Source organism: Drosophila ficusphila, unplaced genomic scaffold (genome assembly GCF_018152265.1).
Source record: "Drosophila ficusphila isolate 14025-0441.05 unplaced genomic scaffold, ASM1815226v1 contig_791, whole genome shotgun sequence".
Lineage (NCBI taxonomy): Eukaryota > Metazoa > Arthropoda > Insecta > Diptera > Drosophilidae > Drosophila > Drosophila ficusphila.
The window spans coordinates 4,348,240-4,360,558 of record NW_025064737.1 but is presented as its reverse complement, the minus strand read 5'-3'; the positions used below and the strand labels follow the sequence as shown (position 1 = coordinate 4,360,558).

The following is a 12,319-nucleotide window of genomic DNA, read 5'->3' as shown; positions in this document are numbered from 1 at the left end:
AATGCTTTTGTTGTAACGTTTTTTGTCATTTGCGATTACGTGAGTGGCCGCGTGCTAAATAACATTAAGCAGCAATTTAATGAGCAACAAATTTATGACTTGAGCCGACTGGGAAAAATAAGAAAAAAGTGAAAATTCATCGAAACGTTTTATTGCATTTAATGAGATTTTGTTGCCTGCCGTGTTAAATTACATATATTGATAATGGCATTTTTTGTAAGGTATTTATTTTTTGACAGCTTGTCATAGGAAGACGGATGCAATGACAGTGAGTAATGTTAATAAATCAGTTACGGGCTAAATTTAGATGTCTGGAGGGAAAGTCGAACATGTGGGTCCTTGGTTTTGGTTACTAATTTGACATACATAATTTTTTACCGGCAGTTAAAAGTTAAGTAAGAGTATATCTACACAAATAGCCAACATCTCCCCTTTAACGAACTAATGATTTAATTTGACCGAGTTATAATTAAAACTTGATTGATTTATCCACTTTAGTTTAATTTCCCAGACTATTAGTTAAATTTTTTACCTCCTACAAACTTGAAAAAATACGTGTTTATCACCACGAAATAAAATCCACTTAAATATAGCTGCTCACAAATCATTCGACTTAGCCATTAAACAAGTCTCCAAATGTTGAGTGGTCAAAAAATGGACCATAAAATGTGTTTCATAAATATTTAAAGGAAGATCGATATCGATGGACAGCTTGAAATAAAAGATCTGCATATACTCGCACATAAAGCCCCAAACTGGCTGTAATAAATTGCCTGAGGTTAAGTTGAGTTGCCCAAAAAGCCTAAAGCAGATTGTACTGAAACTAGTTTTCATTCGCTTCGATCTGGAAACGTGTTTGCATCTCGAAAATAACGTAAAACAAAGATCAACGGCGGGTAAAAATAAAAAATGATGTAAATTAAAGCTCTCGATATAAAAACGTAAATTAAAAATTAGTTAAAACGGCAAATCAGCCAAAAATTGCTATCGCTCGTTATTGGCTTAACCTTCACATTTTGCATAAGATTAGTGTTTTTTCGGATGAATGTTTGACATGGATGATGTTGATGAAGATGATTACGATGTTTGCCATTTGGTGTGATATGAGTTTAAACCGAAATTATCCTACTTTTGGATATTGGCGCTGTTACGAAATATGCGTAAAAATGATTTGGCTCAAGTGGGGCAACTCTTTGATGTTTGAATGGATGAATATACGAAAAAGCAATGTTTTAGGAAGATGAATGAATAGAAAAGCTGACAAGCTCAAATTACAATCTAATGATGTTTATTGGGGTTGCCATAAATTAACAATGCAAATATTATGCATTTTATTCAATATCAAATTTGCCTTATAATCACGCTTATTAAAATTTATTAGGTCTTCCACAAATAAATCCAATTATGGCAAAGATAAACGAGCTTAATAACCGGTTGCAAATAACAGTTAACATTTTGGCCCCTGGCAGAAGGGTATGGAAAAAGAGTTCACATGTGAGTGCGGTCTGCCTCATTACATCTGACCTTTAACCTTTACATGGCGTGCACGAAGATTGGGCAAAGGTTAACCCCCGGTTTGCCTTATCGACCGAGGCCCCCTAGTTGTCTCCCCAGTGATTTGTGTTTCGTGAGCTGCGCTGGCATTATCTGGCATTAATTAAAGCGACATTGAGATGCGTTTTGTGCGAAAATGTTCCGCGGTTTCTGGCATCTTGGCCCTTTCCAGCACTTTCCAAACTGTCAGGCGCGTTGGCAGTGCTCGTAAATTCCCTTGCCCAAACAAAATTAGCAAATCTTCTCTTTTGGAAAGTCTGCCCGAGAAGCGAAGAAACTTTCTTGGTTGGATCTCAACATTTGCCATTTGCCATGCGTCGAGCATTCCGAATCTATTTGGATGCGCGCGCGAATTTCAACTGCAGGCCGCGCTCAGAATATCTAAGCAGTCGCAGACACATCTAGGTAGTTCCCAGTTGCAGGGCTGACAGAATGTGGTTCATTTGGTCACTGGGTTAGCTCCGTTTGGGGGCCCATAGCACCAGCACCCATCTTCCAGCACCACCAGCACCACCGCACCACCCCACCTGCCACCACCTGTCCCCAGCGAAAATTGAAATGGCAGAGAACGCGAGCCGCAAAAGGCAAATAACAAATTGTTTCACCTCGGCGTCCCCCAACTCTCCGCTTGGCTGCTGTTGGCATGCAAATTGAGCGCCAGACGCCAACGCAATTTCAACGGCAACGGCGGCAGCAGCCACAGTAGAAACTCCAGCAACATCACCAACAACAACTCCGCCTCCATCCATTGTTGTGGTGCACAGAGAAAAATAAAGGGAGCTAGTTGAAGCAGTAACAGAAATAACTACTAAAGTCTCAAAATTTATACTATTACAACAAGTAGTAAAAGAATTGTTGATTTGAAATATTTTGCATGCTTAAAAATATTCTATTTTACAGGTATTTTATATTTCAGGTATTTTATGGCGATTTGTTCTTTTTTATATTTTTTTTTTTTTCTTGTAAGATTTTTTTTATTATTATTTTTATCGTTTTTTTATCTGCTTACTCCAAAAAGCTATAAGCTTTTGATTCAATGTTATGTGACAGTAAACTAACTAAGTAGTAAACTAACTTTTCATTTTAAAGATATCACATTTTTATTAATTTGATAAAAAATGAACTCAGTTTAAGAATCCAGGTATTTTTTCTCTCTGTGCAGGGCAACGCAATTACATACAAAGTTGCCGTCCGCTTTTGGCATACTCCTCCAGCAACAACAACAAATGGAGAAGAAAAAACCTGAAGATTTTTGCCCGGAGTTGTCGTTGAGTGGCTGCTGACGTTGTTGTGGAGGTTCCCCTTGAAAAAGGTGAAAGCAAAAGTTATGTTCTATTTGTTTCACTTGAAAGGCAACAATAACGAAACGAAAACCGAACAAAAAACAAAAAAACTGGTGGAAAAACTATGTAATTTTCCAGCAGAGGGTCCCAGTCCATCGCCGGCAGTCTGTCAGACTTTCAGTCAGTCAGTCATTCAGGGGGATAAAGCGGTTCACGGTTTCGCGCACGACTCGAGTAAAAGCAAAAGCTGCTAAAAACCTTAAATTGTTTATGGCTTGCTGGCGAATGGAGGAAAAGGGCTTTGAAAGGAAAGTGCCAACAGATGGCGGCCCTGAATTGGAAAAGGAATTTTCAGGAACATATAAAAAAATTAGGGAAACGTTTGAAAATACAGCATATAATTATTTCAAATATTTCAAAAGCATTAAACAAGGAAACCTTTATACCTGTTTTATACTTATTTTTATCTTGATTTGTATATCTTCCTATTAACTTGGCTTACCTTAGCTAACCAATCCCAATCTCAAACAGTAGTACCCAGGAAATCCGCATCCTAATTTATTTCCCTGTGCAATTTCACTTTTATCTGATCTTCGGCTGGAAACAAAGGCTTTGGCCAATTATCAAACCTAAGCAACGTATTATGATTACCACAAAGCCACAAAGAGATCCGTCCACAATCCAATTAAGCGGCAAAAATGCTGTCGACAAATCACCAAAAGAGCCACGGAGACCAAGACAGACCAAGATCAGCATCGATTTTCGAATCGCCGATGCAAGAAAACGAGGCATGCAAATCCAATACAATTGCCACACAATTACGCTTACAAGTTGGCGTTTCCTGGCTGCACCCGCGCCATAAATATATGGATACCCCCCGGAATTATTGTTGGATTTTGAAAGTGAAATTTCTTCGTGTCTCGGCATCGAGTCAAGTTTTTCGGATACTGCCGCTCTGACGCTGATGATGACGTTGATGAACAAACAAACGAGGCAGCAACGAGTTTTCGGCCCACTCCCCACTCCCCTCCCCCTCTTCCCATCCCTTTCTTACATTAGTGTGTCCCCACTTGACCACTTGACGTCTTCTGTCAACGGCAAATGAAAGTGTTTGCCACACGGCGCTGATGATGATCGTGCAGTTGGCGAAGCCGATGAAAAGGGGGCGAGACGCGGCTGAAAGTGGATTGCGGGTGCCACTCATCAGATTTTATTACCACACACACACACATCATCATCAAAGCCACTATGAAAGAAAGCCAGAAGAAAGTGAACCCTCTCGAGAGGCTGACCGAACCTCCAAAACTCTTCGCCACTCCCCACGCCCAACAACCTCAGCGGGAGTCCCACGCTTCAGGTTGGAGATTCGGGCACAAGCTCGGCCAAAAATTAATTGCCAATTAAGTGCTTTTGATAATCGCATTCGATTTGCTCGCGAGCGATAAAATCAAAATATTCGTAAAAATGTATTTACCTAAGTGTAGAAAATTCGCAAAAAGTTTTTCATGGCCAAATGGTTTTTTATTTGTGAAAGTTTTGCATAAAAATGTGATCGGTAATATGTAATGGTTATTGCAATTGATAAATATAAATAGAAAATTTATTGTTTTGAAGACTTAATACATTTAATAAATTTGTTTAAGGTGAAATCCACGTACTTCTGTATTTTCAAAATAATATTGCAGTCAGTGCTTACATCATTCATATTTTATACTTTAATTTGAGGTTTTATTATTATTTTATTTTGTAAAAGCATGTTTAAAGCATTTGAATTGGTATTACCTGTGTACTTAAATATTCATGCTACGTTTTGTAATATTACAGCCATCCTACATAATTATACGTAAGATTTCTGAATTATTATGACAGGTTGTAAGAACTTGAAAAGCATCTGAACCATTACGAAACCTCCCTATTGCCAGATCTATTACCGAAGCTCTCGAGGGCTCCTCTCATTTGTCAGTAACGGCAAAGTCCGTTTCTCGGATGTCAGTCTTCGCACATGACTGCATGATTGAGCAAAGTAATTGATCGACTGATCCGTGCGAGTGATTTTTGATTACATGACACACCAACCCAAACACTCAGCCAACTCATCCACATGCAACAAAAAATAAAGTACACGACTTACACAAAAAAATCAATCATCATTTAAGGCTCTGCCTTTTCAATTGATGGAGGAAGGTTGGACATCGCAGAAAAAGACGTTGACAACTCGACTTTTACTTTCCAAACAGTTAGTGTGACACCAAGTGGCAAAGTGTGGCAGAGTGCGATGGGGCAAGGAGTGTGGGGAAGGGGAGGGTGGAGGGGGGAGGGGGAAAGGGGTTTCTATCTTGCGGTCGCCTCTGTAATTATTTCATTGAATCGTTTTGCTCGGCGAAGCGTTTTAATTGATCGACTGCCGGCACTTGAGAAAGTTTTATTTTTATTGTATTTCTTTTCAGAGCTTCTTTCCTGAATATTTTAGGTGTACTTATAGAGACGTCGTCTCGTAATTGATCAAAGCGATGGCTCGGTACATCCGTCTCAAAGACTTTCAATGAGGAGGAACACAAAAAGCTCTTGATTTCTATAAACCGCAGTTGCCAATTTTAATTATGTGTCTCTTCCATTCACTCTCTTCCGAAAGCCGGTAATTAAAAGGTTTTTCGTCGCGCCCAACATTTTTTCCAGCCCTAAAGAGTAACAGAATCGACAGTAAAAGTAACAGCAAACAATGACTGAAAACAAAAGTGAATGTCAAAAAATATAATAAATGAAGTCATGAACTCTTTATCTTGTAGATTCAATTGTGTCTACAAATTGCTTGTAATTAAAACCTGTAATTTTTGTCGGGGGGTTTGGCTCTTTAAAATACGTTTCTTTCTTTGCTTTGAGTTGCTCTAGATTATTGCTCCATACTTTTAACTTACTATAGGAGGAATATATTTCTTCGTTTTAAATTTTCAGAATCAATTATACTGCTACTCACCAATCTTAGTTTTTTTTATAGAGACTTTAAAGGTGATTTACATACCTGAAAAATAAAAATAAAAACCGATTAGAAAAATGATAAAAAACGATTAGAAAAAAAATATATATTTATATTATACTACTTAAATATAATTAAGTAAGTAATTATTATTCAATTGGTAATTTTTACATACTTGTTATATAATAATTATGATAAACTACGAATTTCTATGTACTCATTTTATTTTCTCCCATTTTTCTAAGCTTTAATCCCGTTGATTTCCATTAAAGTTCCCCCATTTAACCCAGTTAGTACGGTAATCCAGTGAACGGACTTCCAACAGTCACACGTTATTACCCATAACTGGAGCGCTGTCATAGAAGCCCATTAAATCGGTCGAAAAACATAACTCAAGGCACCTGTCAATTGCCTCTAAAAAATTAGCCAAACGTTTGCGAGGTCTCAAGGCAGCCGAGCTAAATGTTCCAGTTAGCTAGACTTGAAAAGTTTCTTCCGCTCTTCATCCCAACTAGGGTCAACATGGAGTCCTCTCCCCGGCACATTACCTCTCAATTAGGCGCCTCTCTGACGATTTTGACCCAGTTTTGAGTTTTGAGCGGGGCCGAAACGGCGCCTTGACAAACAATTAAGGCTGGCGAAAAAGGTGAACAACCACCCACGACACGGAACGGCTGAATGTGACGGAAGTGACCTTGTCAATGGATTTTTGGACTGGTTTCTGATGGGGGTCTGCCACTATGTGCTTCCCTCGCTACTCGTGCCTCGCTTTTTCAATGCTTAACCTTAGTTGAGGTCGATAAACTCCGAGGAAATTTTCATAATTTTACGCCAGCTTTTCTTTTTTTCCCCAGAAGCCGAAAAAGAGAGGGGGAGTACAGAGACAATTTGAATTCGCTGTGAGGTAATAAATATCCAGCTGGTCAGCGGCTAACTTGGGCCATCGATCGTTGATCCCCTCTTTGATTCCCCCTTCGATTCAGGTGCATTCACATTTGAATTTCAATTTCAAATTGAACGAAGCGAATAGGAGAAACAACAAAAAGTCGCATGCGAGAAAAATGAAATCAAGTCAAAATTATGCGCATAAGTTGCATGCTGCGGAGCTGTAGTGGGGGCAGCTCCACCAAAAAAAAAAAAAGAATTTAAAATTATTTATTTATTTTTAAGTTCACTTTTTAAGCCATTTAACCAATGAGAATTATAATTCCAAATTAAATGCAGTTTACAGTATAAACTTAATTTTTGTTTAACTCCCAATTCTTTAAATATTTATTTTATTAAACGAAATGAATGATGCATTTTCTTTGAGTGTACCCTATCGCATATATAGCGGCACATACTCGACTGTGGCCGTTATGGTTGCAGAAATTTATCATCGCCCGACTCGTATCGAATTGCGGGGCCAGAGCAAAGGAGAAAGGTGCAACAAGTGGCAGCTACAAAGTGGTCGAAACGGCGAATGCTGCGGCATCAGCAAAATCAGCAGCAACATCACCAGCTGCTGCCACAAATGCTTCGAATACTTTATTGATTTCATAGCACATTTGCAAGGAATTCAGCCGCAGTTCTTGCAGTTTGGCCAACGAAAGAGGGTTTAGATCTGGGTCTCTCGGAATCCAGGCATATTTAGAAAATTTACATACCGAACGGAAGTTTAATGGTTGGGATGGGAAAATTGCTTGTGAAATTCGTGTACCATTTTGTTCCGTTTTATTATCGGGCGGAAGTTGTTAGTGTAAGAATCCCAGCAAATTACTGAATAATTGAAAAATTACTACGAGCCCTATGGGCTTAAAAAGTATAACATATTTTTCTAATATTTAACTTCTCTTTAAATTAAATTACATCTAACCTCACGCATTTTTCTCTTATTATTGTCAACTTGAACACTAGCTCATCATTCAGCGAAACGCAGAAGAAACTGGCCTTTTGCCCAAAATAAGAGGAAAGAGATGAGGAGTATTGCTATTCAGCCTTTTTGCCGGCTTTGGCTGCTTTCTTTGCAACATTTCAACGTTTTGCGGCAGCTTCGTTAACGTTTACTTTCTCCTTCGATGTGTACTTTTTCCTGCTATTTTTTTCTGTTTTTGGTACGGGGTATGTCTTTTTTCCCTGGCGTATTTTTTATTCATCTTTTTCCGTTTTTTGGCCGGCAACCAGTTGGGTGCACAGGTTCAGGTTCAGGTCCGTTTGCTTTTGGACTTTGCTTATCTCGGCTTGAATTTTTTATGTCTGGGGCCTTTTCTTATTTTTTCGTTTTTTGTTTTTTTTTTTTTTGGAAAGCCAAACGGCATCTTCGGCGTGCAGTTAAGTTAAGGCGGTGGCAAGTGGCAAGTGGCGTTGCACGCGGAGAGGGAGATGCAGATAGGCGGCAGAGAAAGAGAGGGGCGAAACGTTTCTGCGATTGTTATCAACTAAATGGTGTTAAAGTGCGTGAGAAACACAATATGAAGTCTCGAGTCGAAACTCGTAGGATGCAATGGCAGCCGGAAAAGTCTCATTTTGAGATGGGCAAGTGGAAAGGGGCAGGTGTATCCCCAGGTGGGGGCACTGCGGCTCTTACCCTGTTATACAACACATAGTAAAGGGCAATGGCAATACCTGTACGCCATTATCATCATCACCACCTTGATGATCATGATGATCGTAAAAGTTTTCTTCACGTGCCCTCAACCTCAACACGTAACATAAGGGAAATGCAATCTCCACGCTCACGAAATGTAACAAAGTTTCAGTAAAACAATAAAGAAAGGCTGAGATTGAAGGAGTCGTTAGAGTGTATACCCTGGATCATTCAGAGCAACGCACTTTTTTTAATTTATTTATAAGTTTAAATTAAAACTAACAAAAATTACGTAAGCCAAAAAAGTTTCCTGTTACGAGTCGAAAAAAAAATTCACAGACTTATTAACAAACGCATCTTTAATAAAAAATATTTTTCCTTTATATAAACAGGAAAAACAAAAAAAAAAGGTTAGCACATATTGAAAACTTGTAAAAATGTGTTCACTTATTTCCTTAGTTTAAATGCTGGTTTTAAATTAGAAGGAAGTATGATATGTATGTGCTATCAAACCAATTTTATATTTAAGGAAAGAAAAACAGATACATGATATTTCCAACCACTTTAAAATTAGCTTTAATTACTATGTGATTAAAAACCATATCCTTTAACGCGAATTCCTATGAAACTTTAAGCTTAAATAATAATAATACTCATTGCCATTAAAATAATATAAACTTTTAATCAAAAATTCTTCAACTTGACTTCCTAGGTAGCTTCGAGCTAAAATAATAATAACAGTATCCGCAAAATAAATCAAAACATGACTTCAGCTGGAGCAAACAATAACCCAAAAACTGAAAAATTTAAGCTGTTGCTTTTGGACCTTAGCGCGTGCCAATTGCATAACAACGCTATTAACAAAAGCAGCGGCAAAAATGTTGATAAACATTTCAGCAGCTTAATGAGCAACAAATTGAATTCGTAATTGAAGTGTTTGACGAGCGTTGAAGCGTCGCGTTCGTTGGCTGGATTTTGGCTTTAGCTTCGTTTTGTTGATGTTGTTAGACAGCTGTTTTTCATGCAACAATTTCCCGCCGCCGCCGCCGTGCTGCTGTGCCACTAACGAAAATCTGGTGTAATCAGCCTGCGTGCATTCGAGTGGCGCCCCCTCAAGTGGAGCCTACTGGGTGGCTAAATATACGAGTACAGCCCACCGAAATTGGGTTTCGCCGAGTTGGGGATTTGTGCAAGATCGGTAAACGGTTAGTTAAATTGGGGCTATCATCATATAGCTCACTTGCTGGATGCTTGGGTAAGCCATAATGATGCATAGATAAATGGATGATTTAGTCGAGGCAACCTGTAACATTTCGCTAAGTGATATGGCCGTTTGACTAAGTTGGTAATTGTGGTCTAGCTTTGATAGCAGTTTATTACGCCACTTCTGGTGACCTTTAAATCGTGGCACCCAGATTGGGTAATATTCTTCAAGTGCAGTCGGCTAATCATTTTGTAATAAGGCTCTAAATTGAACTAACTTGACTACCTTTTGGATTCCAAAACCACATTCCATTGTAAAATAAGAGCTTAAGGTGGTACTTTATATTTATAACTAGATATATTAAATTGGTATGATATAATTTGGTTGTTGTTATGGTAAGTATGCTATTAGAATTATTTAAGTACTTTTAGTTTTTTTGTACTTAAGTAACAAATTTTATTCCATACAATTCTTTTAACAAAAGTTTAATAAATATCACAAACTCCTGGCAAGTGAGAATTTATTTAAATTTCATCTAAATATATATGCGCTCATCCATAAAAGCAGCACGTAATTAAACAAATATTGTATTTAAGCTAAGGCTGTTTGCTCAATTGATTTATTTCGGATATTTCTTGCAAGTTTTTAGCACTTGAACAGCACTTGCTCTACAGCCAAACATAGTGCGTCATCTGCGGATAAAGAAACAGATCGAGACCGTGGCGAACGGCTGACGAAATACAAAATTTCCGAGTCAGGACCGAGAAGTCGTGGCTGGTGTTAATTCAATTACGACCGGGCTAATAACTAATATGCATAGGAAGATCCGATTGAGTGCTAAACGAGTTGGGTGTAAATGTATCTGGCAGCGAGCACCGCATCTTGTATCTTGTATCTGCTGGACGCGCTTGATGCTTTCATTTCCAGGGCCTCGGGTAACTATGTGCTTGCGTAATTAGCGACTTGGTCGAGCACATAGAAAAAATCGAACACTCGGCGGAGGAAAAGATGAAAATGAAAAGAAAGCCAAGAGTTGCTGATAGTACGTGCCCAGCATTTGACAAACTTCAGAGCTAAAGATAGATGCCTCAGAAAAGACGGCGGGGCGAACCGAAATTGAAACACAAAAGTTGTAACGAATTATTGTGATTATTTTTAGGAGACACAATTGATTTGGCATGCGGTCGGAATCAGAGTTGGAGCTGAATTTGAAGACCCTAGCCGATCGGATCCGAGCGCTGTGGAAAATTGAATTTCTTGGGTTGGAATAGGTATTGGAATTGGAATTGGAATTGGAGAAACACAACCCAGGCGGAGATTTCACTTTGCTGCTGCAGACAGATGGAAAAAATAATATCCCCAAACAAAACAAAGAAAATGAAATGAAGAAAACTTTCCAACAAAGAGAAAAATTAATCAAATGATGACGACGCAGCCACGAGTCACAATCTCAGTCGAGCCTCAAGTTCATCTTTCAAATCATTTGCCAGAAAGGCGAAGGCAAAGGCACGGCGCACTACAAACACACTTAGATCGCACAAACTACAAGATTCTTCTACAACTTCCGCTACAAGCCGACATTGTTGCAAATCTGCACTGCGATTTATGAGCCGAGGGTAACAATTTGGTTTTACTTTTATCATTTGCCTTTGTCTGATGCCAGGCACTGCACACTGGATCTCGAAACTCGGTAATCGCAGTTGTTGGGTGAAATTCGTTTGTGGCTTGTAGGAAAATTTCAATTGTGTTTGAAATCTAGCGAAAAGATACATTCTAATTAGGTCGGTTGTTCTCTTAAAGTATCTAAAATTGAATTTTTAAATTCGTACTGAGATATTGAAAATGCACAACAATTTATGTTTATATTAGATTGATAATTAAATCAAAACTCAATGAGATACATTTTAATTACATAATTAATATTTACCTATTTTAATCAATCAAAGGAGTTCTGTGAAATTGATTGTTGATCTCACAAAACTCTAAAAAACATTAAGACAATATGGTATTTACTTTTAAATAAGCTCTTTAATTGAATAAAATAACCTGTGAGCTGCAGGGTGCTCTTCGAATAAACGATAATTTAGCATGAATGGACCCCTCATGAATGGAATCTTCGGATTGAGACTCCGCTGGTGGTCCATCTTCTTCGAATGTAACACTGACATCTCGAGCCAATGAATTCATTTCACCCATTCGGATTTCGCCCAGCAATAATCAATTCACTTCCCAGGGAAAACATCCAGTCCAAGACCAATGTGTAATAAAGCCAAGCCAAGGGACGGACCACCAGGAGGGCATCGTCATCGCAGAGGAACTGCTACTTCTACAATTGCTCTGCTTTCTGTTGCCTTGCGTTCTGTTTATTTACGATCATTGGGAAACGCGGTGGAAACGCAGGGTGCCATTAAATCGTTTAAATGGCTTCCTTGGCACTTCATAATTTGCCGATCAGAGCGCCCCAAACTCCAAATTGCCCTCGGAGAATCGTTGCGTGTGGGCGTTGCCCATCGCCCATCGCCCCTCCGGAGGCTTCGATCTGCCAGCTAAAGACAGCGGGGAGCGGATAAAGCCGCCGGATCATGGGATACCATCGCCGGAGCGATGTAGATTGCCTCCGCCAGCCATTTCATCTGAATCTGACCGCCGACTTGACTCTGACTCCGAGCTGCGACTTCAAGTCCAACTTGGAATAGCAATTAATTGTATATTATTTGCGCGTCGTTTATTTACAGCAA

General features: G+C 38.9%; 1 protein-coding gene across 2 annotated transcripts in view; it reads right to left on the bottom strand.

The window, feature by feature from the left end:
- The window catches only part of LOC108098577, a 51,164-nt gene that overhangs the window by 26,063 nt on the left and 12,782 nt on the right, over positions 1-12,319 (bottom strand). The gene's annotated exons all lie outside the window — the stretch shown is intronic.